Source organism: Castor canadensis, chromosome 19 (assembly GCF_047511655.1).
Source record: "Castor canadensis chromosome 19, mCasCan1.hap1v2, whole genome shotgun sequence".
Lineage (NCBI taxonomy): Eukaryota > Metazoa > Chordata > Mammalia > Rodentia > Castoridae > Castor > Castor canadensis.
The window spans coordinates 44,453,763-44,481,374 of NC_133404.1; positions in this window are offsets into that span (position 1 = coordinate 44,453,763).

Genomic DNA, 27,612 nt, shown 5'->3' on the forward strand with positions numbered 1-27,612 from the left:
ATGGGGAACTTGGGGTGGGGGGAAAAAGAGGGAATCTTTACCCGAAATAGATATGATGGGCTATCTTACAAGGAAGGAGAGACCCTTTGTTTAGGAAAAAAAAGAGGAGATTAGGATTTGGGACATTAGAGTGGTGGAAGAGGGTCTGGGGACACGCACTGGAATCCCAGATGAGAACAGAGCATCAATACGGATGAAGCCAGCGTTGGCAGCCCGCATAGGTGCTGCACCCAGAACAGTCCCTGAGAAATAACCGGTGTAAGTGGAGTCAGCGTTACACTGTGTGATATTCCAGCAGACTGTGTTCAAGGTCCCCTTTATAGGCCCTCAGCCCCATCGTATGTTCCCTGTTCTGCTTTTCTGATGGGAAAAAAGAGAAGAAAACAAATTATGACAGTTAATTACTATGCTCAGCTTAAGTCCTGTGTGATATGTGCACTGTTCTCAGAAAATCATTTTTACCTTTAGGATGAAATGGACATAAAATAGCTCCCAAATTTCTGGAAGGAACTCCCTTTAAGATACACACCAACTTGCTTTTCACTAGAGCTACTTACTAAAGAAGAACCAAGGAGCTTGCCCATTGATCCCACCTCAGCTGAGAGAATAATGCTCTAATTGGATGGCGTTGCTGTCAGTCATTGGTAATGGTGGTCTGATTGGATGGCATCACCACCAATCATTGACAATGATGTTCTGATTGGATGGTATCACTGCCAATCATTTTTGCCTTGGGACACTAAGAGAAAAATTTTTGAACTGAATTACCAGAGTCCTTAGTGTCTTTCCCATACACACAAAAGCAAATTTTATCTGTGTTCAGATATAAGAAATAAGAACTAACTTCATAAGTAGAGAGCTGAAAACTCAGGCAGAATACCTGACTATCCCATAAGGGAGTGTGTGTGTGGAAACTAGATGAATCTGTAACATTTTGCTTATTAAAATATTCAAGTATGTCTGTCCTTCGGAGAGGACGCCCTCTGATTTCCTTAAGCACCTCATATAATGAAGCATTCATGCCATGGGACTCCATCCCAAGTTCTGTCTTGGTGAGCTATGGCTTTAAACTGCCCCAAGGAATATGGCCTGGTCCAAGCCTGCTTCAGTGGCCTGCTGGTAAACGCTTGACCCTCAGCTCTCAAGAGGGAAATGCCCTGGGTTGTAGCCTTTGCCGATTTCCATGGTGTAAAACTTCTACCTCAGCCGATTCCAAGCTACTGAGGCTTTAAAAAATGGCTTATAAAATTTCTGAAAAGTTGACATTGAGACTGATGGGAGTGAGCTCCAGTTCACCCGTGCAAACAAATTTCCAAATGACTGATGGATACTCCAATTGCATACAAATCAACCAAACACAGTAAGAAGGAAATGTCCTCGTCAGGCTGGGATTTAAGTTCAAGTCTGACTTTTCTTAGAAATGACTGTTGTAAAAGGTCCAAAGTTTGTAAAGACATATTCGTTTGGCTAACGTTTTATTTCTAGTTATGAAAATAACAGTAAGCCCTTTATGGAACAATTGGGAAATGCAGAAATAATTTCCTCTAGAAGGTCATAGCTATGTCTTTTGAGAATTAATTTGAAAGTCACTAATAGGGATGAAGAAATAACCTTGTGGCTTGAGAAATCTGGTGCAAATTCTCTGATCTCCCCCTGTTCTGTAACTGTATCTCATCAGTGCACCTTGTTTTGGCTGCTATCTTGCTTCCCAGATTGGGGTGAAAATTTTGAGCCCACTGAGTTGTTCTGTATGACTGGGGAATAGCGGTGTACATTAGGGTATTACATCATCACTCTTTCTTTGGGGGGGGAGCGGTGGTGCTAGGGTTTGAATTCAGGGCCTTATGCTTGCCTCCTAGGCACTCTACCCCTTGAGTTGTGTCCTTTGCCATTTTTACTTTAGCTTATTTTTCAGAGAAGGAGTCACACTTTTTCCCCAGAACTGGCCTCAAACCTTGATTCCTCCTACCTCTGCCTCCCTTCTAGCTGGGATTATAGGCACACTACCATGCCTGGCTTGTTTTTTGAATTAGGGTTTAGTTTTTTGCCAGGGCTGGCCTCAAATATTGTGATTCTCCCATTTCCACCTCCAATGTAGCTGGGATTACAGGTGTGAGTCACCACTCAAGGCTCAAATAACTGTAAATAAACCCATCTAAAAGAAGTTCTTCCAGCTCATGAATAATGAATCCAGTACCGTATGGATGTAGGCTCAAATTTCTACTAATATGATTACACAAGGTAATATTTAAGCTATACATCATTTACCTATTTAATTAAAATGATTTTGAAAGTACAATGCTCATTAAAACACAGAACTGCTCATATGGAGCTTAGAGACTGGAGGGTAAAAGAGACAGATTCGAATCACCCACAAATAGACAAGAATTATAAATTATAGTAAGGGACGTAGTGAAAAGGGACTCAGTAGGATCCATGAAGAAGCAACGTTTGATTGAGATATGAGAGGCGAGTTCATATGGAGAAAGGGTGAAGGACTGTTTTGGAGACAACTGGGCAATCGCACACGCCACAAGTCAGATCTGCACGAACACAAACTTCAAATGGTTTACAGAGCCAGTGTCCACATGGACCACAGTGACTGGAAACAGTCTGACTGAAATATCAGGAAGCATTTTGTAAAAACATTGAATGAATTGTGCAAAACCCAAAAACTTCCATACATTAAAAAATGTAACATAGAGAATCAAAAGGCAAACAGATGTTGAAAGGAATATTAGAAATATGCAATAAATTATGAGCATCTTAAATGTGTAATAAAATTAAAAATTATTGACAATATCAGCATCCTTTTGAGAAAAGTCTTAAACAGGAAAATCAGACAAGACAGATATGCAAGTTGACAAATACTCAACCTAAAAAGCCAAAATATGGATTAATATATTAGAAATTATTTTTCACTAATGAAGTTGGCAGTTGTTCTAAATTGATTGATTTCTTTGGGAAAATTAACTTATTAGCATTTTTGCTTGTTGATGCATTTATAAATTTTGATTAGAAAATGCTTAGACATTTGTGTAACTTTGGATGTACTGCGTACATGTTTACTTTTCATGAAAATACTTATGGATGCACACAGGGTTCATCTTGAGAATGGAGACCTGGACTCCATCTCTCTGACCTTACAGTTTCTCTATCCGCAACAAGAGCAAACAAATGCTGTATATAAATAAATAATCATGCTGATGAAAGTGCTCAGGAGACTTCTTGTCACTTGTTTTTATTATTCTTACCATCAACAGTGCAACTGATCAAATTGAGTCAAAGTTTTCACTTCATCAAAGCCATCCATCCTGAGCTTTCCAAGCTCAGGGAATATGGCACCCGACTCAAATCCCTGGTTTTGAAGAGGCTCCAATGTCATGGGGGATTCAACCATAGGTCAAGATTATTTTGCTTGATTTTGTTTGTCAGAAACAAACTCTGGTGAAAATAACACAGGGAAAGAAGGTTAAGGGAATGTGTTAAATCAGCATAAGAGGAGGACCAAGGTAGAAGAGAAAAACAGAGGGGATGAACCAATGCGGGTTATAATACATATGTACATAGAAATGTCACAAGGAAACTCCCTGGGTAGCGTCTTAAACAACCAAAATCATCATATTTTTTCTTTTGCAAAATAAGAGAACAGGAGGGCAGAACAGGTGTTGTCTCGGGGGTTGACCAGTGGGAGGGGGGAGGATGTGGGGAAAGAGTGTGGGAGGGCAAATATGGTGCAAATACTGTGTACTCATGTATGAAAATGGAAAAATGAGACCTGTTGAAACTGTTCCAGCAATCAGGGGAGGGGGGTAAAGAATGGTGGAGGGGGTGAATTCAAGTACGGTGTATTTGATATATTGTAAGATATGGGATAAGTGACATGACTTGCTGGAAAGCACTGGGAAGGTCAGAAAAACAAAGTTTTAGTTTTTCCCACTGGAAGGAACGTTGATGCTGATATTTACCACGAAGGAGAAGCCTGCAGGAGTGGGATGGTGAGAGCTGAGTGTTTGGTGCTTGGTGCGTTAGGTTTGAGGTGTCTGTTGTTCATCCAAGAAGGAGATGCTGAGTGGGAGGTTGGTTCTGTGACTATCTACACATCCGGGGAGTATGTGCAAGCTGGGGTGTGAATATGAGAATATTCTGCATGGGGGGAGAATTCAAAAGTCATGCAACTGGGTCTAAGTGTGGTGGATCATGCCTATAATCCCAGCTATGCAGAAAACAGAGATAAGAAAATTGTGGTCTGAGGCAAAGAGCAAGAGAACCTATCTGAAAAAAAAAAAAACCCTAAAATCAAAAGGGAATGGAGGAGTGGCTCAAGTGGTAGAGCTCTTGCCTAGTAAGTGCAAGACCTGAATTCAAACCCCAGTACTGCCCAAAACCAAAACCAAAATAATAATAATAAGGAAACCAAGAGAGTAGAAGAGTGAGTGTAGGTGGAGCAAATTATGCATCCAAGGTCTGCACCTTGGAGCACTGCTCAATTTGAGGTCAAGAACTGAGGAATGAGTTACAACTCAGAAGTCAAAATGTGAGCCATGCCTTGAGAGGAAAGCACGAATAACTGTGTCCAGTTCCGCTGTAAGTCAAGAAGAGAAAGGTCAAGAGGTGCCCCTTTCATTTAGCAATGTGACAGACACTGGTGACCTTGCTACAAACACTTGGGTGTTGCTAATAAAAAGACTGTAAAAACTCAACCTCATCAGGGTAAGAACAATTGTGCTTAGTCCACGGTTCTCAAAGGTTGGTCCAGCCAAGGCCCGGCCAGCTGTGTGTTAACAACAGCCCAGTGAGCGAGTCTGGTGCTCGCTCTAGTTTAAGAGCCCTGCCTCCAGATGATGGAATTACTGAAGACTTTTTTAATTTTCATCTCCTTGCTTTTTCCTCCCGATTACCCATTGGTAGTTTTGTATTAAATACACATTGTCCGTGAGAATATTCTGCATTTTTAAAGGATGCAATATTGTTCTTCTGTAGAAACTGCTGAATTATCCAATTGAAATATTGACGTATTCTCTTTGATCTATCCTCTGTGTAGAGGAGATAAGTTGTTGAAAATAGTTAACTATTTCACGAAAGCATGGACATGGGGCTGAGCTTATGAAATCACTGTGTGAACAGGCTACAGAATTCATCCTTCTGCCAGCACGGTGTGAAAATCGCCTTGCTAAACAAGGCCGGGAGTATCTGACAAGCTTTAAAGGCACTAGGGGAAGACAAGCCTAATTTTTAGAAGCCTTCTCCATCATCTGTGTACAGTGTTACAAGTGACAAGTCGATGTCACTGTGGCGAGGAAATAATGCAATGCCTTCAGCCAACAAGTGAATTTCAAGAGAAAATAAACTCTGCACCCTTGGTGCCGTGGAAAGTGCTGGGCCTTTTGCACTTGGGCTGTTATATCACCCTCTGGTTTTGCAGTCCATCCATCTTGAACGTCTAAGAGCCATCCAGAAGCTCTGCTTTTTATTACGTACACTGTATGAAAATGTTAAAACCCCAAGACATTGTTTCTAGGCCCTGTTCCAACTTCCCCACTTCCAAAGAAAAATAATAATGAAATAGCTTTAGTTGTAGCAAACATTTGTTTCTCCACCCCAGAAGAAAAAAGGATTTTAAGCATCTACTTCAGATTCTTCTTTTGTATGGTTTTTACTAGTAGCTAGGATTAAATTGTGGCCAAGAAAAGAATAAGCAACAACAAAGTTATTTTTTTTTTGAGGCAGGGTCTCAGTATGTAATCCAGGCCTGCCCTCAAGTACATATCTTCCTGCCTCAGCCTCCCTAGTACTGGGATTATCACCAACCCAGCAAAAACAAAATATCTTAACCAAAGCAACAGGTTCTTCCTTTCTCAAATAAATGGGAGGAGAGTGAGTGTGGGTCTAGCCCAGAGTTTCCTGCCAGACCCTGGGCTCCTTCCTTCTAGCCTAACAACCATGATCTCCATTCCCTCGTGATCCAAAAAATGCTTGCTGTAGCACCAGCAATCACACCTCTCCTGCAGCCCACAAGGTGGAGGGAACAGAAGGATCACGCACACCCCTGCTCACAAATGTTCCCCACAGTGGGGAACCCCACTTCCTCCTACACCACAGGCAGAACTCATCCATGTGGCCCCACATGGCTGCCAGGCAGCAGGGAAAGCTTGACTTTATTCAGCATGGCCACCACCCAGAAGAAAAGTGGGCATCCAGTCCCGTAGGACGGGCCAGATATGAGGCACACCTAGCAGTCTCTGCTTGATATTACTATCTGTCTAATTATTCTTATTTTCTAATATAAAATACTCAGAACAAAGGCTTACTACTTTTACACAGGTAGTGTCATATGGTTGTCAAAAGAACAGAATTCTAGCCTTGGTTATATCATTTATAACCAGGTTGTTCGACTTTGGGAAATTATAGAAAGATTTTGAGGCAAAGAACCCTAGGCCTAATTGAGCTCCACGACTCAGGGATGCCTGGAGCTAGTTTCCTCTTCCATGTGTTGTAGACGCTCCCAAACCCCTCTCAGCTCTTCTTTCTCAGATGCGACCCCAAACAAAACTGTCAAATCAGACTAAGTAATAAACGCAGCCCTTCCTTCCTTCCTTCCTTCCTTCCTTCCTTCCTTCCTTCCTTCCTTCCTTCCTTCCTTCCTTCCTTCCTCATCTTTTCCTTTTCCCAAGTGCAGATTGGGACCAGTGAACCAGTCACTTTGGGGTTATTCCTGTCCACCTAATTCCAAGATTCTGCTTCATCAAAGCATAGAAGTGAGGCTCAGACCATCCCTCAGAGCCACACACAAAAGCAACTTTAAGCAGAATTCTTTTTCACCAGAATTTTCTTTTAGGAAAATTCAAAACACTTATAATTTGATACCTTTGCTTAACATGAACCAAGTAAGTGCCCTTTTGGGTAAAAGCAGCTTTACAGTGGGGTTAAGACTGTGACCTTTAGGGGAGCCAGTGACTCATGCCTATAATCCTAGCTACGTGGGAAGCTAAGATTGGGAGGATTGTGGTTCCTGGCCAGCCCAGACAAAAAAAAAAGTGGATGAGACTCCCATCCCATAGAAAGAAGCTGGGTGTGGTGGCACACACATGATCCCATCTACAGAAGGAAGCATAAAATCATGGTCCCGGCTGGCCTGGGAGACCCTATCTCCAAATTAACCAGAGCAAAAGGGCTGGCAGCATGGCTCAAGCCGTAGAGCACCTGTCCGTCAGTGCAAAGCCCTGAGTTCAAACTCGAGGACAAGAATGGGTAGACTAGGATTAAAGCTCAATTTAGGTAAATTGTTGAATGTCTTGGCATCTCATTTTCCTCTTCTGCTGAAGTGAAATATAAATACATATTCACCAGGTTATTGTAAAATTAAATATGGCAATGATGTGCCTTTTGTAGGAAGTCTTGAGCCTGGGAAGATACTCAATAACTGGAACCTTAAAGTATATTCGATATTCTGCTAAAAGCAGTAAGAGAAGAAGTATAAATACACTTGGCCCTCTATGATCTAACATTTTTATATGAGGAGCTCACACACCTACCTGTGTGCATGCATACACACACACACGTGCACACACACACACACACACACACACCAGTGGAAGCTACATTGTGAAATATCGTTTCTTTTCAATAAGTAGTGAGGACTACACAAAGAACAGGCTTAGTGAGAAAGGCTGAAGATCCAGGGAGAGTTTTGAATGTGGAATTTTCATGGACAGAGGGAAAGAGTCTGTCATTGTAGAAAAAATTACATTAGTTAGTATAAATAGAGATATGATCTGTAGCCTGATTAGATCATTTAATTAATTAATTATTAATTAATCCATCCATTTATTCATCCACCCATGCATTCATCCATTCAGGCATGCATTCTTCCACCCATCCATCTGTCCACCCATCCATCCATTCATCTATCCATCCATCCATTTATTTATCCATCAATTGATTTATTCACCCATCCATTCATCCACCCATCCATCCATTGATTCATCCATACATTCATGCATGCATGCATGAATGCATCCATCCATCTATCCATCCATGCATCTATCCATCCATCTATCCATCCATCCATCCACCCATCCATTCATTCATCCATCTATTCATTCATGCATCCATCCACTGAGCCATCCACCCATCCATCCACTCATCCATCCATTCATTCATTCAACCATCCATCCTTCCATCCATCCATTTATTTGATATTCTTCAATGACTTCAATTGGAATAGAATGATCCTGTCTATCTTTAAAAGCAATTGGAACATCATTTTTCCAGCATCATGTGTTCCTTCCCCACCTGTGGCTCTGAAATAGAAGTGCTACATATCCACAAAATAGATGGGCAGCTGGTAGTCTTCTGGGTGGCTACCATTTTTGAGCAATGTACTGCTCTTTGTTTGCACTCTTGTCTGTTTATCTTATATATCCATCCTGAGACATCATTTTTCAGAGGACATCCACACAAGAAGCAGAGAAATGACCAGCAACTGTCATCCCATGGGGTGGAGGGATAGTGAGGGAATCCTCACAAGCCATACACATGGAAAGCGAAGGAAACCGAGACTGGTAGTGATGGCAAAAACCCCCCACAGATTCTGTAATTCTAGGCTGCAGTTACTAGCTTGTCCGAGTGTCCCTGTAACTCTGTGCTCTGAACATTGCTGGCTGGGCTATCACTCAAAATCAGTTGGTTAGGAAGTCTAACCTTTCCCAAGCTTTTTTCATGAAGTTCGTGGTGAGAGTCCAGCCCTAGAGCCCACAGTCTGAGTTTAAATTCTTGTTCTGCCCCAGCTTGACAATGTTGAGCAAGACAGTTCCCTGCCTTCATTCTTCATCCGCATAGTGGGATAGTGGGGTAGTTGTGTTAGTCCATGGCAGGATTATTTTGAGTTAATCTAGCAAAGCATTTAAGATGGAGTGAGCACTGTGTATGTGCTAACTGATATTGATATTAGAGTGACCCATGACCAGAGTCTGCAGCTCCAGCTCTATGCCTTTGGTTCTGATGTCATCTGGCTGTCCTTCCACCCTGATGACCCCTCTCATTTTGCCACCACATGTCAAAGGCTTCCCAAGAGTTCCGACCTCTTCCTGTCCACATGTACCACCCATGTTGCTGCCTTCCTTTTGGGGGGCAGCACTAAGGTTTGAACTCAGGGCCTCACGCTTGCTAGGCAGGCGCTCTTACCACTTGAGCCACTCCACCTGCCCTTTTTGTGATGGGGTTTGTTTTTTTTTTTTTTTGAGACAGGGTCTTGCAAACTATTTGCTCAGGGCTGGCTCTGAAGTGCAATCCTCCTGATTCCTGCCTCCTGAGTAGCTAGGATTACAGCATGAGCCACCAGCACCCAGTCCTACCTTCTTGATGGCACAATTTTGAGCCTGTCTAAGGAAAATCACAGGCTGACTGTGTCACATGAAGGCAGAGTTAACAGTGAGAGGGACTTGGACTTGGAATTGCTCAGGGCCATGAGTCCCTCAAAGACCTGGATTCAGGTGGACTTGCTTAGTGGGGGCACAAGCAGCTCACTTGCACCACAGTCACTGACAGGGAGTGGGAACAGAGCCAAGAGGGCTCAAAGCCTCAGTAAAAGCAATGCATAACCAGAGAAGGAAGGAAAGAGTTTCACAGAATTGTGATGACAGAACCCATGTTGGAGAAAAAAAATAACACTCACAAAGACCATCCTGAAAACATGATTTTTTAAAAATTTGAGCAGTTATGAGAAAATTTGGCAAGCTTCCTAGCAGAAAAAATAAATGTCACATGGAAAAGGACAAAACTTGGGGTGACTTCTGTGAAGCTGAGTGCTAGAGGACAATAAGGTGACACCTTAAGATCTGAGCAGGAAACAAAAGCTGAGGTTCCACAGACATTACTCATCCAACTCTCCTTTCTTTGTCAAAGAAAATAATATTCCTACTATACAAAAACAATGAAGATTGTGTACCCTTTAGGAAAAGTTTACCTGAGGACAAAATGCAGCCAAATGAGATGTAAAAAAAAAGTAAAGAGGTCACACTGGCTTGGAGATTGTCCTTGTGAAGGAAACCAGGTTTGTTGTTCATTTGTTTTAAGCAATTAATTTTTCCTAAAAACAATAGCCAATGTAGCAAAAGTTGGAAAAGTTCTATTCCAGGAAAATTATTTTTAAAATAGAAAGTTTTCGGTATCAATGGTGCATAGAGCTACTGGAGACCTGGCGCCCTGCACAAAGCACACCTATCTTAAATACTCTGCATCGTTTCGAAAGAGATAAAAGCTAATAAAATTATAGCAGATATTAACATACATATATAGCCTCTTTATCAGCTTAGAATTTATTAATATACTTTGTAATTAGACACAAAAACTATTGAACATATTTTCTTCTCAACTATGTCAAATTACATAAAAATAAAATTAAACAGAAGAAACACAAGGAAGTGTTTGCTGGTGGAGTTGAGAACCTGGATGCCTTGCTATTTTTCTTGTACGATTTTCATCTCTGCCCAAATTTTCTAGCCTAAACGAAGAGATATCACAGTGGACGCTACACTGATGGTCATGAAAACTGATAGTAAAGTGAATGTATGCAACTAGGCATAATCCGAATGAGTAGAACACAGCAAGGATGGCTAAAAATGATGACAAGAGTAAACAGAACAGCCTAACAGTGGTTTCTTCTGAGCTGCAGCAGAAGTGAGATCCCATGCTTTTTCTGTATTGCCCAAGTGATCTGTGATGGACGCATGATATTTTTACAGTAGGAAATAAAACAACAAGAAAAGAAAGTAAATCCAAGGGGCCTGGCCCAGCAGGACACAGCAGTCCTCTAGATTTGCGACCAATGAGTGATATTAAAAAGTTTCTAGGAAGCCTCTAACCCCGAGCCTCCCCTTGGCTCTGAGAGCCACAGACTCCCTTCCTGTAGCTCCTAAGATGGCTTTTGTGTGTGTGCATATAGTGCATAGTTACATGAATACACAGGAGAACACTCTCTTTGCAAGAGCTCAGCCATTTCAGACCAAAGCTAAGTTCTCTCCTGTCTCCAGTCTCAGTCTCCTGCTTAGAGGTTTGTTGATAACTGTACACTGTACATGTAAATCTCACGCTCACCGTTATTCTAGCTCATGGTAAACTCCCAACTCATTCAGACTTTTTCTCACCTGTAATTGTACACATATCCATCTCCATAGGATTTGACAATACTGATTTATGTCCATGTAGCTACATAGATGGTACATAGATGTCACCATTTCATGAAGAAAATTTTTGTAGCAAGAATGTGAAAAAATTGTTGTTTTTTTAATAAAATGTTAACTTTAGGCATTCTACAATGGGTATCAATTTTTCACTGCTGCAAAACCATTTAGAAATGCGTGCACCTCCTACATGCATTTAAAGTGATCTCTGAGGAGGTGTTGAGAACTGACGGAGTAGAAGGCACATGTATTTTTAGTTTAGAAGATATCGCCCTCTAATGCCTTCCCAGTAACTGCTCCCAACTGCTGAGAAGAGTTCCAAAATCCCTTCCCCACTCCTCACATTATCAAATTTACAGTTCTTTGCCAACTTGGTCCCATCAGAGGAAGACATACTTGTTTTAAGTTGCCTTTCCCTGGTTACCAATGAAGTTGCATCTAGATTTTTGGTTTTTCATGCTTTTAGTCTTTCCTTCCTCAATCTGCCTTAACCTGGGTCACCCGGTTTAGGACCGCAAGGTGGCTACCCTGGATGCTGTGAAAGCAGAAGATGAACAAGAATTTTTGTAATAGCTTGCATTTGGCTGTTGATTGACAGTCAGTGAGTGGTGTCTAGCTGCTGACCACCCGCCTCTTCCTCTTGACCCTTCCTCAGTCTCTTCCTCCTGCTGTAGACAGTGTGCTGGACTAGTGACTAGAAGATGTGACAATAAGCATAGGGTTTGCCATTCCTGACTCGATGTCTTTGGTGAGTTTCCCATGGGCCTCAGGGTCATTGTTTATTACATTAGTTATTGGCGTAAGTCTGTCTCCCACGTGGTTAAGTGCATTCTGCCTTACCCTAACCTCCAGTAAACTTCCAACTGCGTTGTCAGTTCCAATGTCTGTGAACATCGTCACAGGTTGGCATCTGTAAGTCAGTTCAGCAGCTGGTCCTGTCTATTCTACTTCTTGGTCTTCCTGAAAAAATTCCTTTCCTTACCCACCTGTGTCAAAGACAGTAAAGGCCGTGTAAAGACCATGTTCTACTTATTCCTCCTCTCCTGCCCAAGCTACCATCTACCTCGTTCCTCTTCCTTCTCCATTCTCACCCAGGTTTAAGAAAATTGGTTCTGTGATTAGACCTTTGCTTCTGGCTCTGTGTTAGGTGATGGGGAAGGGATCAAAGAGGCACACACATACATACTTTTAGCTACAACCTTGCTGTCCAGGGTTAGTACAAAGAATCAAATGAGACAGTATAGATGAATTTTTTTCAAAGGTATCATTAACCCTGGAATTTTCCAGATAAAACAATGTCTCTGTTATCAGCCAACACCAGGCTCGCACTGCTGGAGTCCACCATGCTGTGCAGCCATCCTAATAGCAGGATCATCCTTGCTACTCGTTCTCTGCAACAAGTAACCCATCCCATACATTTTGCTGTCACCCAAGAAGAACTAGCCCAAGTGAGCTCTTTTCATTTTTGACATCTACATGGCTCTCCTCCAAAGCTGCAGATGACATGCCATCCTTGTGAATCACCTCTACCCTCCCATGGGCTTTTTGTGTGTTCCTACAAGTTCTCCTTCTTGAACATCCATGAGTTTTGCCCATAGCCTCTACCTGAGCCTGACTCAATAAAGCCACCAGCCATGAAATTGGTTTCTCTTGTCATTTGCACTCTGGTTTCTCATTACAGTTTCATGTCCTTGGATGAATCCCCCCAAATCCACTCAACCTTTCAGAAAGGCTGAAAAAAAAACACTGGACTTGCCAATGAGGGACCAAGTTCAGGTCTTAACTGTACCACTGGCCAGCAGCTGCATGTCTGCAAGCCTCAGTTCCCCATGAAGCCAGGGAAGTGCACTTAAATTTCTCTGTGTGCCTCAGTTTCCTCAATGATAAAATAAGGACAAACTAGCACACACACTGAAGCTTTTCAGAAGTCAAGTAGCAGAATATGTGCAAAATATTTAAAATAAGGTTTAGTTCATGTGTTGTCTGTGAACTTTTGTTCCTCATCTATAAAACAGGAGAGTGGGCTGGTCCTCTCCTTGAAATCTTTTTCCAGGAATAGATATCGTCCTCAAACACTGGGGCTACATTTTGCTAAGTAGACCTAATATTAACACCTAATATCATCAGGCCTTCTGCCTCCATGTCACCTACACATGACCACATTCTGGGAACACTCAGCTTGCTCATGGATCAGACTTAGCAGGTAGCCTCAAAAGTGGTGAGAAACTGGATCAGTTAACAGAAAATAGGTCTCCCTGATTGCATCAGGAAAAGCACGGATTTTGCTCTGAGTTGGGAAGAATAAGGTAATCACGGAGGAAAACAAATCAGGAGATGAAGAGGCAGGGCCAGCTGGAGGTTGGACAGAGCAAGGAATATTCCAGTGTGAAATCCTAAGGATGGATTTCAAGGGTGAGAGAGAATGGGGCAGGAGAGACAGGCAGGGCCTGAATTCTGAATGGCTTTACATACCATGTAAAGAATTTGCACTTTATCTGTTAGGAAGTAAAGCCAACACAGGTAATTAACAAACATGGCCAGACTTGCATTCCAGAACGATAAATCTAGAACCAGGGATTAGAACACTGGCATGCCAAAACGGGAGGCAAGGAGATTGGTTGGGAGGTTGTTTGGAGCTTAGAACCAAGACTCCTACAGAAGCAGGAGGGTTCAGAGCAGATTTGAACACAATCTTACTCCCTAAAGGTGCAATGGGTGGTAAGGGAGGGGGCGGGGGTGGGGGGGAGAAATGACCCAAACATTGTATGCACATATGAATAAAATAAAAAATAAAAAAATAATACAGGTGCAATGGTTGGAGAGTGATTAGAGAACCATTTTCAGGAACAAAGTGGTGAGATTTGAGATTTGGAAGTTGATGCCATATGGGAGCTGGGTCATCTTTTAATTTGCAGCAATAAGAGAAGAACAAATCTGAAGAGTTTCATTTGTGACGTGGCTGATTTCCTTTGTCTATGGGACACGCCCTATAAGTACTTGCACCAGGTATTATGCTGAAATCTAAAGATAAAGGGGTAAGCTGGATAATGGAGTCTCTGCCTTCATGCAGCAAGCACTCTGGAGGGAGCCAGACACTAAATGGAACAAGGAGAAAAACAAATAATAGAAAGTGACAAAGACATTTCACAGAAAAAACAGAGGATAGCAGAAAAAAGGTAAATGACATAAAATTCAAGCTTTAAGTTTGGTGTTCAAGAGAGATACCAAAGCAAGAAATAAAGATATATTTGACTAATAAAATAGCCAATGTGGTATTGCAAAATAACCCAGAGTAAAAATACACATTCATAAGTCCATAATAAATAAGTGATTGAATAAATACATAAATCAGAAACAATAGATCAATTTCCCTTACCCAAAAGTCCAAGTAACTTAGGAAGATTCTCTGCCCTCAAAGATAGGGGTCACAACACTTCCCTTCTAAAGCCTGGGTTGTCCATAGAGACTTCCCTCTAGAAGTCACAGTATGGAAAGGTAGCCCCCAATCTCAGCAGAGAATTGACACACAGTCACTCAGCCAGTTGATGACGGTCAACATAAGCAAACATGAATCCTGCTCACTGTGTGTACCCTTGACGCCACAAGATCGGAAGGACGCTTACCTTTGGGGTCTAGCCCAGTCTAATCATGAGAAAAACATTACACAAATCCTACCTGAAGGATATCCTATAAAATCCCTAAGCAAAAATGTTCCTCACGTCTGTGATGGTCACTCCAAACAAGGAAACTCTGAGACCCTGTCAGTCCTGAGGAACCTAAGGAGGCATGATGTGACTAACGTGACGTGGGACCCTGGGACAGAAGAAGAAGATTAGGTAAACGAAGGGAATCTAAATTATGGCTTCAGTTAGTAATAATACATAACATTGGTTCATTAGTTGTAGTGTATCGGAGTAAGATGTTAACAGAAGGGGAAATTGAGTGAATCAGAATCCAGCTTTGATCAAGATTTCCTTCCTCTATGTTACAATGCCTTTTGGTGTAGACCGATGATAGAGACTGTATTTCCTTTGCAAGTAGAAAATTTTGTCTCCATTATGGGGGAGCCATGTGCAGTACAGGAAAAATAAATTGAAACATTCATTAAAAACTCATGCCAGCTAGGTGCCGGTGGCTCACCCCTGTAATCCCAGCTACTCAGAAGGCAGAGATCAGGAGGATCACAGTTCAAAAACAGCCCAGGCAAATAGTTCCTGAGACCCTACCTTGAAAACACCCATCACAAAACAGGGGTGGTGGAGTGGCTCAAGTGTAGAGTGCTTGCCTTCCACGTGTGAGGCCCTGAGTTCAAACCCCAATACTGCAAAAAAAAAAAAAAAAAAAAAAACCAATAAAAATCAAACAAACAAAATCCCGAAACTCATGCCAAGGTAGTAGAAATATCTTGGAAAACCAGAGCAAAGAAGGAAAATTTCCTGCTTTAGGAGCACCCCAACTTCTTGTTCAACTTCATTTTTTAAGCAATCGGAAAGAGTCTGGCAGTTATACTGAAATTTAAGCTCACTAAACTAAATCAAAGTTTAGACAAAAATGACATAATACACTCAGCACTCCACTATCTGTTCTCAGATAACCCTAACATCTTTTATATGGAATGTGTTTTCCATTTCTGGCAACAGATTTTTCTTCAAAATTATGCTTGGCTTTGAGCAAGGTTTCAATTAGTTTACAGCAGAAGACAGTGGTGGTGCCAAAATGCTCTTTCCTTGGCGAATTCTATAAGGTCACCGAAAAATAAACTATTTTTCAGGAGCGACAACAGAGAAATGATCTAACCCTCTGAAAACCCTTGCACAATTCCCTTCCGTACTTCACGTAGCAGAGGAAACACCTGTAACTAACCACCAATCCCGAGAATATCAAAAGCTGCCCTCTCCACAACACCTCAGTACGTGTGGGTTCTGGAAAAGACTGGCGAGTTCTGATCCTCGTTTTCAATTTAGAGATGATGATACCTGGAGATAAGTCATTTATCATTGTTGTTTCGGGTTTTTTGGCAGTACTGGGTTTGAACTCAGAGCCCTGTGCTTGCTAGACAGGTGCCCTGCCACTTGAGTCATAGCCACATCTCCAATCCTTTTTGCCATAGTTATTTTTCAGCTAGGCTTTCACATTTTTGCTCGGGACTGGCCTTGAACCGTAATCCACCCAATCTATGCTTCCCAAAAAAGGTGGGATTATAGGCCTGTGTCCTGTTTCTATCCTTCACTTGCCTTTTCTTTACCTCATTCTCCAAGTGTTAATGTATCTTAAAAAAAAGTCACAGAACTTTTGCTTCCAGATGTGATGGAAGAATTCATATAAGGCCCAAACTCTTCCTGAGAAAACGTTAAATTTCAGACATAACACACCTTCTTGAGACATCTTCTTGAAAGAATTGAAGCACAACCAGAATAGACCGACATACCCTGCCCCAGGAGATAGAAATAGGTCCTATTGATATCAGCATATTAATTTTGCCTGTTGTAGGATTGCACATAAGTGCAATGAAATTGCCAGTGTGTGATGAAGTGCACCCGTTTGCTGAGGGATGCATGCAGAGTTGCAAGTTTATCAGCAATTCATTCCTCTGGATGATGCTTCCGTAATTTGAATGTCTGTTACCAGAGAATTCACCTGTAAGAGCCTGAGGTCCTCCTCACAGGTAGCCCTTTTACTATCTTGAAAACATTTATTGTGCTTAGTATAACTACATGAGCTTTCTCATGGCTACTTTTCACAGTATGTCTTTTTATACCTTATGATTTTCAATTTTAAGTTGAAGGTGTGTCTCCTTGTAAACAGCATGAGATTGGATTTTGCTTCTCGTCCCATCTGAAAATATCTGTCTTTTAATCACAAGGTTTAATTCATTTACATTTAATGGAATGATCAAGCATTGGATTTAAAACCATCTATTCTTTTTCTGTTCTTTGTTATTTCACAAATATATCTTCCTATTTTGCCCATCTGTTTTATTGGTGATTTATATATGCCTTTCTATTATTTTAGTTGTTTCTCTCAGGATCATAGTAAATATTATAGTTTAGATCTGGAATGCCCCCCAAAGGTCCACGTGTTGAAGTTTTGGTGTCCAAAGCATCAGGATTTGGAGATGATGGGATCATAAGGGCTTTGACATCATCAATGGGTTAATCCATGATGGAGTTACCATTTGATGGCATTATGGGATATGTAGAGACTTTAGGAGATGGGTCCATCTTGGAGAAAGTAGGAACCTCCTTCTCCTCCTCCTCCTCCTCCTTCTTCTTCTTCCTCCTCTTCCTCTTCTTCCTTGTCCTCCTTCTTCTTCTTCTTCTTCCTTCTCCTTCTCCTTCCTTCCTCCTTCTCCTCCTCCTCCTTTTCTTCTTCTTCTTCTTCCTGCTCCTCCTCCTCCTCCTTCTTTTCATTCTCTCTCTCTCCTGTCATTGTGCTCTGCCTCACTAGGTCCAAAAGCAATGGAGCCAGGTGACCATTGACTGAAACCTCTAAAACCATGAGCTAAGTAAATCTTTCTTCCTTTAGGTTTGTTTTCTCAGGCATTTTGTCACAGCTATAGAAAGCTGACTAAAACAATAGGTATTTTCACAGTCATTCTTGAATTACTGTTTTATAATGTATGTGCATACCAATATAATTTCATTCATATTCTAGCTTGTCTTTGATGCTGTTATCTCAAGTATCTTATTTTTATGTCTTACTAACAATCTGTTATTTTAGTTTTATTTTATAGTCAGTTGACTTTTTACAAGATTCAAGAAAAGTATGCAAATACCTTAATATTTACCTGAATATTTGCTGAAGATCTGAATTCCCAAGCAGTTACATCTCTTTTGTGTTGTGTGTTGTACATTGTGATTTTTAATATTTTTGCAACATGCGTATTTTTGCATTGAATTTTCCAATTATTTGCCTCTGCTATGGAGGACTTTATATTGACCACATTAGCAGTAAACTTCTTAAATTCACTGAATAAATCTAGTTCTTTATTTGGAGTTTCTTCATCATGATATATTCTGTGAGTGACAGGTCTCCTTACCCTTGCAAACTGTTAAGGTTTTCTTTCTTTTCTTGCCTTAGTTCACGAGGACGGTTGTTGAATGAAGACAGTGCAGTGAGTGTCTGTTTCTTTTTTGCTCTGTCTGGGAAAGCCCTCAGTATTTGATCAGTAATTTTGACCTTGCCTGTGAACCTTTTGCAGAAAACCATCATCAAAGAAAGTTCCTTTGCATTTTTGGTTTTCTAGGACTTTTCTTCCTGTCATGAGTTAAAAGTGATTTTCATACACCTATATTTGTAGCACCTCTACTCTCACTAACAATCACAGAAAACAAAAATTTGTGTGTGTTTGTTTTTGTAATAAGTAGCATAACCTGCTATAAAATCAACTGTCATAGAAAATTACAGGCCAATCTCTCTCATGAATATGGAAAAATTAGTAGCAAGCCGAATCAGCATTTTATTCAGCAGACACTACATTATAACTAAGTAAGTTTAATTGCAAAAATAGGAGTTTAGTTTAACATTTGAAAATCAGTTAATGAAATACACCATATTTAAAAGAGAAAAGGAAAATCATGGGATTACCTCAAAATGTTCAGATGAAGCATATGCTAATTTGACACGTGAGATATAAAAGTGTGTACACTAAAATTACAGTGTATTATTAATTTTAAATTAAAAGAAGCATATATACTTCAAGTCCATTGATTAGAAGGGTTAATATGATAAAGACATCAAATTGCCCAAATTAACCTACAGCTTACTACATCAATTAAAATCTCTTTTATGTAGGAATTGAAAATTGTTCATCAACATTTATATAGAATTGTTACCAACCCTCAGACAAGACCTGTTTCACCTTCCTGTTCTCTGTTTTTGAAAAGCAGCATTTTTTTTGTTTAAGATAACTCTTTGCAGAGAGTTTCATTGCACCAGTGGGAGGGGGAGGACAAGGAAAGGGTACAGGAGGCGAGTATGGTGGGAATACTATGCACTCATGTAGGAGAATGGAAACATGAGACATAATTGGAACTATTTCAGGGATAGGGAGAGAGGAGGTAAAGGAGAATGACGGAGGGGGTGAATTCAATTATGATATATTGTAAGAACCTTTGTAATTATCACAATGTACCCCCCATACCACAATAATATGAAAATCAAAATAGTAAATAAATAAAATGTATATAGAATTGTAGAATTGCAAATGGCCAAGAATGGTTAAAGAAATCTTAAAGGAAAACAAACAAAGCTGGAACATTTATGCTGTCAGATATTAGGACTAGTTAAGTGGTAAAGACAGTGTAGTACTGGCACAAATACAGAGAGCAGACTGATGAAATAGAGCAGAGATCCCAGACACAGACCAAACCCAGATAAGATCGATTGCTTTGCAGCAAAGATGACAACAAAACTGCTGGGTTATGCTTACTTGATCACACATCCACGGAGGAAAACACCAAAACCTAACCTTGCCTTCCTTATGACAATCAGATCCAGAGGAACTGTAGATAAGCCAACAGTCTTCCTAACCAGATAGCCCTACTAAGCAAAGATTTCTTGAGTGGAGCACCAAACAAGTACTATTTGTAAAGGAAAAAAAGTTATGCTGCATTAAATTTAAGGACTTCTGTTTGACATAAAACACCATGGAGAATGTAAAAAAGACAGGTCTGACTGGGAGAAGATGCTTGTGGCTCACATATTTGAAAAGAACTTGCCCCAGAGTATGACAACTTGTAATAATCAGTGAGAAAAAGCAAGACGATCAAAAGGAGAGGGATGATAAAATGTTTGAATGCACCCTTCGACAGGAAGACACTGGAGTGGCCAAACTGCCCATGAGCAAACCTCATCGTTCCATGTAAGGAAATTCAAATTAAAACCACTGTGAGATACAGCTGCACATCTGCCAGGATTGTTACGAGGCCAGAATTCTGGGATGGAAATGGTGGACGATCCTTAGCACTGGCGATGATGTAGGACCAGTGGAATTCCAACGCGTCCAGTGGGGAGTAAATCCCAGCCCTTTGGAAGACGCCTTAATAACAGCCTGAGAGCTGAACGATTCATGCTCCATGACCCAGGGTTCCCACTCCTAGGAAGGAACCCAACAGAAATTCATGCTATTTACAAGCCTGAAGACATTATAAAATGTCCCAGAAGCATTATTCATAAGAGCCAAAGAACTGGGACCAACTCAAAGTCGATGGATAAATAGGACTAGTATATTCCCACTGCGTCATGGATGAGATTCTACTACCTACGGTTGCAAGGTTCACACATGTAAGAAATGCTGTTAAAATAAAGGACATTATGATGCCACTCATAAAAATTCAAAACCAAACAACAAACTTAGTCTATAGTGGTAGAAATTAGAATGTTAGTAACTTTTAAAAGCCAAGAAGCATGAAGACCTTGGTAGGAAACTAGAAATGTGATTGTCTGTTATTTTGTGGATATGTTTGCTTTATAAAAACTCCATGTGCTGCACACCTCTGAGTTTTGCATTTCAGTGTATAATTTGCAGTTCAATAAAAACACTAACCACAACACAAGGCACCTGTTGATACCTTGTCAAACTACGAACAAGGAGGTAAGTAGTGATGGTGAGATTTTTGTGGCATTGGTGCCATCACCTAAGACCAGCAGTGGTATAAATTTCTATGACTTTGGAAATGTAATTTGGTAATAAAGTGAAAACAAGTTCTAATCTGGGCCATCTACATCTCAATTATTGGGTTGTATACGCTCATATTCAACCATGCTTTATTCTCACAGTGACACTGAAATCAGGTTCTGTTGTCAACCTCAGACAGATGGGAAGACAAGTTCTGAAAGTTTTAGAGTTTTAGTATTTTTTTTTAATGTGACACTCTTAGGTAAGTGAGCTAGAATTCTCACCCAGTGAAAACTAGCAAAAACTCATCAAAATTTATCCCAAGGAGGCTGTGAGAGTGGGGGTTGTCTACATGGGGACATGAGAAGATGCACACTTGATTTATTTCCAGTACAAAAGACTGAAAACCCAAACATCCAAGAAAAGCAGATACTTTAATAAATGATGTTTCTTAATGGTACATTATACAGATATTATGTGGCCTATTAGAAAGGTAATTATAATTTTTAAACTACTTCCCTCATCGGAGCTCATATAAAAGACAGCATTCCACGAATAAAGGCTGAAAGAGCTTGGAATATATTTAATGAAAGAAAAAAGTCTCCTAAAACGAGAGCTATATAAAAGTTATATGCACATAGTAAGTAACATGGTGCAGGAGTTACCAGACATGGAAAAAGGTGACATCAGGGACCAAAGGAACTGTTTTTAAACCTTGTCCTCTTTGTCATTTATTGCTATTCAAATGGTATTTGGGTGGTGTATTGAAATATATAAAAATAAGAACCCAAGTGGTAATCCATGGTCAGAAGCTCAAATTATCAGGGCTAAGGCTGTCATTTTCAGGTCTTTTAATTCAATAGCAATATATTGAAGATAATAGAATCACAAATGTCTTAGAAAATAAAAGAACTTTTGGAGGGAGACTAGGTGGCTTTTCCAACGTTGCTTGTGAGTTGTTGGCAGTCAACACTACCACAAAGCTATTTTGACTATAATTTAATGGCTTTAAAAATTGGACAGTTAAAAGAATAACAATATATAACCATAGAAACAAAGCAAAACTATCAACAAAAGTTTAACATGGCCAGGATAAAGCATGATATTGATAATTCACCCTTAAGTGATATAAGAAATATAACATGTCACACTTATTTTATGACTGACTGACTGTGTTTATAAAGATTCTTCCTGTGTTTTTGACATCCTTTTTTATAGCAAGTGGTATTTATATTATTTTTCTTTTATTTATAGCATATTTTAGTTGTACTGGGGGTACATTGTGACAGTTATAAAAGTGCTTACAATACATCTTAGTTAGGTTCACATCTCTATCCTTCTCCTTTACCCCATCCCCTGCCTCTTGGAACAGTTTCAATGATCTCATAGTTCCATTTTGTACTGAATACATAGAATTTTCACCCTCCTTACCCTTTCCTTATGCTCTCCCTTTCCCAATGGTACGAAACCCTGGATAGGTCTTGTTTTTACCTTCCTGTCTTTCATATTTTTTTAAAAAAGAGACTTTGGTTTGTTTACAATTGTTATATGAGGAGCCTCCTTGTGACATTTCCATGTACATATCCATTATATCCCAAATTAGTTCATCCCCTCCATTTCCTCCCTTCTACCTGAGCCCTCTTCTCAGAGTGATTTCAACAGATTTGAATGTTCCATATTCATAATTGTATAGAAAGTACATCAACCACATTCACCTTCTTTACTTTCTTCCTCCATCCTCCATTTTTGACATTCCTAATGGGTTTACCCTATGTGTAAAGTTTGCCTGTTGTTTAAGAGGCCTCTGACAAAACCAAACCTGGAACTTGGTGTCTGATTCCTGAAGGGAAGAAAATACTGTTCAACTCCTTTTCCCCCATGCTGGCCTCTATTGGCATCTTTTCACAGTCACCAACAAAATTATTTCCACTTGGTTGGTTCCTAGATATTAAAAAAACAAGCCACCTCTCTCTGCAATTATGATTAATGAGAAAAAGAGATGCTAAAAAAAAAAAAAGAAGGATGAATTCAGCAGATCACTTTCATTTATGGTAGCAGTTAGTTACCCTTTGCAGCATGGAAAGGAAATTGGGTTGGTCTCTCATTAGTTAAGCAGAGGATATATTGAAAAGAAAGTTTGGGGCATTTTAAAAAGGTGATTAAAAGTTAGATTTCCATTCTTTGTGCCAAGGGGCACTGAGGAGGGGGGCAGGCGGGCTCAGGGCGTACAGTGGCTAGACAGACCATTAAATTAGTATTAAACACTTTTCCATATGAAGGAAGCATCTTCCTGCCAAAAGCCAGGAGCTGAGAGATCAATTTCCATGCAAATATTGCTGGGAGAATGCTGGGTAAACTTGCAAAGATTAAGAGGTCACTGGGGTGAGGACCCAGGACGCTGAGTATGTCTGGCTTCACTTCCTTGCAGACTCAGGGAACTTGGCACAAGGCAGCAGGATGAAGGCCCTGTATAAACACACAACCTCGCTGACTATTTTTTTCCATAGAATTAACCCAACCAGAAATATATTACAAAAATAGAACAAAGCTGGCTTCCATCAGTTTTCAGTGCACCAGCCCATAAAGGATTTCTTGTACCTTGTCCAAAGCAAAGTGGGGGAATGACAGCTCAGAGCCAGGTCTTCTCAATGGTGGTTTCTTCTCCTGACCACCAGTTGACCTCCTTCCAGAGCGGTGCTGTAACAAAGACCCCATTGATGGAAATGCAGCCCATATGGCGAAGGAGGGTCTCCCAGACTGACTTCCTCCCCTGCCGAAAATCCTCAAAGCGATTCATTTGCAAAACCTTCCTAATAAGTACCACGTGAGTGCCTGAGCACCCCTGAAACCTCAGTAAGAATTTCCTTGTGGTGCTCAGTCCCTGACCTGCCTTCACTAACCCTAGCTATGAGACTGCCACCTAGCCTTGAGAAACAACCTTGGGATGTCTGAAATAGAGAATGTTCTAAACATTTGGAAGTCTTTTAAAAGTTGGTCTCTAACCTTCATCACATTTACCAGTTCTGGGAAGTGCATTACAGTTAGTGTGAGAAGTATAGGTTTTTGGAGTCAGCCAGTCTTGGCCATTCCATCAACTATTGGGTGGAGAATTGAAAGGAGTTACATAAATGCTGTTGGCTTTCAGTTCTTTATCAGAAAAATGAGAATAACACCTGCTTACTTGTAAAGAGACTTAAGTGAGAGCAGTCTGGCACACGGGTGTTCAATAAATCAGGGTGGACTTCCTTCTCTTTCCCACACAGACTCTTGCCTCAGTTTAACTTGAGTGTTCAGTGTAGCTGATAAGATTAGAAAGTGATGGGGCACATCACCGAGAGATTATAAATAATATTCTAAAACTGTGGGCAAACGTTCCTTACAGAACAGAGCTCTGTAAAATATTCTTGAAGCTTATGGTCAACTTGAAAGTGTCTTTTATTTTACGTTCTTTAAACATCCAGGCAGAAGGGGGAGAGGAGAGGTTGTCTCAAAAAAAAAAAAGGCCAAAGGGAAGCTATGTTGTGCTAAAACCAGGGAAACCCCTAGGAGAGAGAGACACCGGAGGTGTCATAAAATGAATGACTTCCGCGCAGAGCGTGGCTTTTCACCCTGAATCCTACCAGAACCTGTTGTCTGCTCACAAGAGACAGAGTGGTTTTATAGCCACATAAAATCCTTGCTGCCGCCAGAGCAGCGCACAGAGGGAGACAAAATGTGAGTTACAGAACAGAACAGAGACATGGCTGAGTCAGGAGCCCTGCCTGTGTTGAACAGGTACCCAGTGTCACTGTGGAGTGCAGGTCACAGGGCCCAGGGTTGGCACAGATCTGCCAAAGGCGGGATGAGGGACCCTTAGAGATAATGGCAAGTCTGTGGGCTTTGTGGGGAGAAATCCCAGGCTACTGACAACAGAGCAATGGAGTCTTTTGTGTTTGTTTGCTTTTCTGTGTGTTTTGAACTCCTGGGAGGTGACTGTTCCAACAACCACAGGCAAAGAGAACAGTGGAGAAGCAAAGGCGTTCCCTGGAAAACGCATTCACAGGAGTCAAAGCAGAACTCAGTCTGGACCAGAGCAAAGATTCCCTCAGCCACATCTGGACCAGGAATCCTCCCATCCCCTGGGGGGATGCATCTGGGTTCCACGGTATTTGTGGTCTGTCGTGAGTGTGCGTGGCAACTGACTCCTCCAAGGAACCGTGACGCCCACCACAATGAGGTGCTCCCATTTGTACCCGAGCGTTATGGGACTTTGAGGCCAAGAACTTCAGGAACTGTGGAAGATTTGTAAGTCAGCAGGCGTAAGAAACCGTGGAAGTCAGAGCCTTGCGTTAGGAGCTGATGGCGGTCGCTCTGACACACCAAGCTCCCACAGAACGGTGTACACAAAGCTCAAAATGTCCCTCCATTCGGGATCCTCTGAAGTGCGTTATTTTGGGAAAGAATTACTACTTCTTAAACATTATTCCAGACTTCATTCTCTGCATCTATTTGGGAAAATTAAAACCAGCAGTATAGCAACACTGACAATGGAAGACCAGAAGATTGGCGGGTCCAGGAGCTAATAGACAGTACATGTCACTGCAGAGTCGGTCAACAACCAAGCGGAACGTGTGATTTAAAGAACAAATGAGCCTGACCCTCGCTGTGAGGATGAGGATCGGTTAGGAGACACTGCACTGTGACCTACAGCTACAAACAAGAATCTTCTGTTTCTTCATTTGATTACCATGTTGTCAAGTTCATGGTCTTAGATATCTCGTTCCCTAACCCCTTCTTTGCTTAGGCTGAGTACTGTTGGTGAATTTGTTATTGTTGTAACAAATTTACATTTGTTTCATTATGTGTTATGACAGTTGCTTTTTCTTTTCTTTTCTTTTGCAGTGCTGGAGACTGAACTCAGAACTTCTGCTGCTTTACCACTTGAGCCACACTCCGGCCATTTTTGTTTGTCTTTTGTTTTCCAGACAGGATTTCACATAAAATTTGCCTGGACCATCCCTGAACTGTGCAGCCTCCTGAGTAGGTGGGATTGCAGGCGTGAGCCACTGTACCTGGCTTGACTGCTGTTTTCTTTATCTAAATTTATTCCATCACCTTAATTTCAGACTCCCCAGTTTCTTATTTGTTTTTAACTTGTCGTTTATTTGACTGTGTTGAAGTAAACTCTCTTACTCTCTATGCATCATCAGTGATATCACCCGAGCTCCGTGCTTCAGCCTGGGCTGTGTCCGTGAAGGAGGACAGCCTGGCAGAGATGATTCTGTGAGGTTCTGGAATTAACCCACTTCGTTCTGGTAAACAAGAGGAAATGGGTCCGCCACCTTGGGCTGCAGTCCACACGTCTGCTTTCTACTTCCGCAAGGGCCGATGGCTGAACTGAAGGTTTGATAAGAACTCCCAATAAGCCTTTATCCATCCTGTGACGAGACTTCTTCAGAGATATTCTGATCATAATTCTCATCTTTTGCACTCAAATTACACATTTTATATTACTGCTTATGACTACAGGTGGAATATTATGCACTCATGTTTGAAAACGGAAAAATGAGACCTGCTGAAACTATTCCAGGAATGAGGAAGGGGGATAAAGGCGAATGTTGGAGGGGGTGAATCCAAGTAGGATATATTTGATATATTGTAAGATCATTTGTAAATGCCACAATGTACTGTGGCTGCATTGTACCCAGCACAACAATAAGAAAAAAAGAAAGCTACAATCTTTCTGTAGTTTGAATAAGTACTTGATTTGCATTTCCATTAAGTGCTTTAAAAGTATTAAAGATTATAAAGGGAAAAAGCAGAAGACTGAGAAACGTCTGCAGATTTTCTGCCTAAATTTTAAACCAGTGATGCAACAAAAGAAAAGTGATTGTCACCCATCACTGGTGGGTTGAGTAAAAGTTGATATAACTTCTGGGGAGGTAAATATCATCATATTTATTAAAATTGAAAAATGTGTACATCCTTGGAACTAGCAGTTTTATATCTGAAAGATGTGAATGGTTATTACAACTAAGTGCACGAAGATTGCGTTGTTCTTTGCAACACTGAAAACCCGGGAGTCGCCCAGAAGATGACAGGAGGGTGGTGGTCCCATCACGACAAATCACCCCATGTGAGACGATGCACAACGAGTCACCCCATGTGAGACCATGCAACTGTGACAAAGAACAAGAACAGAAATCAAGGATCTCCAGGCTGGAGGAGCGGCTCAAGCTGTAGAACGCCTGCCTAGCAAGTGCGAGGCCCTGAGTTCAAACCCCAGTACTACCAAAAAAGCAAAAAAAGAACTGATGTAGAAGTGAAAGATCTCCAAGAAAAAACTGTCATGAAACGTGAAGAAATAAGAGGCTATCCCACGTTGAAAATCCCATTCATGAAAAGTGAGGCAAGGATAAAATGATGGCAGTGACAGAACGACAGCAGCTGTGCTCTGACTACTTCACGTGATGCAGCTGCTGTTGCCATCCTTGGTTTGCAAAAACACAGAACCCATACTGCCAAAAAACCAAAAAAAAAATTCACCGGTGCCCTGGTCTAGAGACCCCACCGAAACCTCTGTACCTCTTCATTTCTGTGATCCCAAAGTAAGTGTTTTCTTTCTCCATGAAGGCTCACCATTCAAATCTGTTCTTCCCCTCATTTAAAAAATCTAAAATCATTGTCAATGTCTTTCTTTAGCCAACTAGTGATTTGTTTTAGGGTTAAATTCCATCTTTTTAGGGATGTTTAAATCTGTACAGATACTTTTTAGCTCAGTGTTGTACCATCGCATAAGCCAAAAAAGAAATGTCAGAATATGCAACCAAA